At 34.0% G+C, this 1,914-nt stretch overlaps 1 non-coding gene across 1 annotated transcript; it reads left to right on the top strand.

Annotated features, from left to right (window-relative positions):
- Nucleotides 1-926: 926 nt before the first annotated feature.
- Nucleotides 927-995, top strand: LOC120365829 (small nucleolar RNA SNORD38). Its single transcript, XR_005580673.1, has one exon. It is a non-coding gene; the product is annotated as a small nucleolar RNA SNORD38 (small nucleolar RNA).
- Nucleotides 996-1,914: the final 919 nt, after the last annotated feature.

Below are 1,914 nucleotides of genomic sequence, written 5' to 3'. Positions count from 1 at the left end.
ACTCTTATTATTTTATACAGAGAACCTCAGGTATAAACTTCTTACAGTATTTTGATCAGATTTAGAAAATAGTTGAAAGAGGAAGAACAAAGGGAGATGATATAAATGACAGAAAACTTAAGGCATCTTTGGATGAAAAAAGAATCTGAATCAAGAAAATGTATTTTTTGATGCTGATTACACTTTGAAGAAAATAAAGTGAATTAAGGAGCAAGAGATGACTGGGCAGGAAATTAGATAGGGTAGACAAGGATGGCCTCTCTAAAGGCAGCCATTGAGCTGATACTTGAATGATAAAAAGGAGTAGGCTATTAGAAGTTATGAGTCAAGTGTTGTACACAAAGAGGAAAATACAAAGTAATGGAAATAGCCATAACCCATTAGAGAATATGTGAGAAGCCTTACATGGTTGGAACACAATCAGTACGCGTTTCAGAAGAAGAGAGTAAAGACAGGAAAATACAAGGTGGGATGAGCTAAAGAGTTTATACCTTATTTTGATTAATGGGAAATAATTATTGGGTTTTATGCTGAATAATATTTGTAACCGAATTAGAATGTGAAGATTACCACAGCTGTCTCACAGGTCATCAATAGTTTGGGAACAAGAGAATGTTTTAGAACTGTTAGCAGGTTACTGAAAAGTTTATTTAAAATATATTAGAGACTTTAAGTAAGACCAAGGCAGTAGTGTTTTAAGAAATAGTCCACTTTGGATACTTATTGAAAGAATAAATAGCAAGATTACATAAGGATACAATGACTGGAAGGATCAAGGAGAATGCCTAGTGCTTTGGTCTGAGACTGGGTAAATTGAAGTAGTATTAACTATGATATATAAAACAGACAAAAGCAATTTGGTAGTGGAGAAACACCAGAATTTCATATTCAAAATCCAAGACCAAATATTGGAATTAATAAATTCATCTCAGTGATGAAAACTTTGTCAAGTTATGCTACTGACATTAAGTGATGATGAAGTGTGTCTGAGGATAAAATAAATAAGTAAATTTACTTATCAGGAAAGTGTTGTTCGAGAAGTGAAAATGACAAAACTGAAAACAAGTGTTCTCTGACATTTTATGGTCTGGAGGAGACAGAAGAGCAAAGGCACAAAGAGTGATCAGCCAGTAAGCCCTGAGGGATGCTAAGAGAATGTAGTAACATAGAAACCAATGCCAGTGTTTCTAGAATTAGAGTGTTAACTGTGTGAATGCTAATGGGAAAGTTGAATATGGGCAATAGACTTGAATCGACCATATGGTGCACACTGGTGACCCTATAATAAATTTCAGAGGTGCAGTGACAAGGATGAATGGAGGAGACTGAAGAGAATGTGCAGTGGATGAATGGAGAAATCATGTATCTGAGTCCTTCAAAAATTTATTCTAAAAGTGGACAATGTTTATTTGATAGTAGTCAGAGAAGTATCATGTTCAAGAATATGGGACCTAATATATCAAGTGCTATACAAATAGTAATGTGTTTATAGATGATTTTCTAGTCAAAAACAAGGCGGGAAGGAACTTTCTAGCTCCCAGAGTAACTAATATAAATATTTCTTATAATGAAATGCATTTTAAAATGTCAGCATTTCAAGAAAGAATATTTTTTTACAAATTTACTTTTTTTTAACATTAATAGTTAACATTTATAAAGTAACTTCATTATTTTCTTATATTTTGGCTGATGAGGTTCTTGGAATTTTTCAAAAGTCTAATAATTGAAGATTTCCCCTCAACTCCCTCCGCATATTCTAGGAAGGATAGGTAAGTATAGGAATATACATAGTTCATTGTTATTACATCAATGTAAATCAGGAAAGGCTGAAAAAGAAACCTCCCTGAACACTGAACTGGGAAGGAAGTGGTGATTTATTGGGCCAGGGACTGCAGCAGGTCTGGATGCCCCAGA

This window comes from Saimiri boliviensis, chromosome 16 (assembly GCF_048565385.1).
Source record: "Saimiri boliviensis isolate mSaiBol1 chromosome 16, mSaiBol1.pri, whole genome shotgun sequence".
Lineage (NCBI taxonomy): Eukaryota > Metazoa > Chordata > Mammalia > Primates > Cebidae > Saimiri > Saimiri boliviensis.
This window is presented reverse-complemented; position numbering and strand designations above follow the sequence as displayed.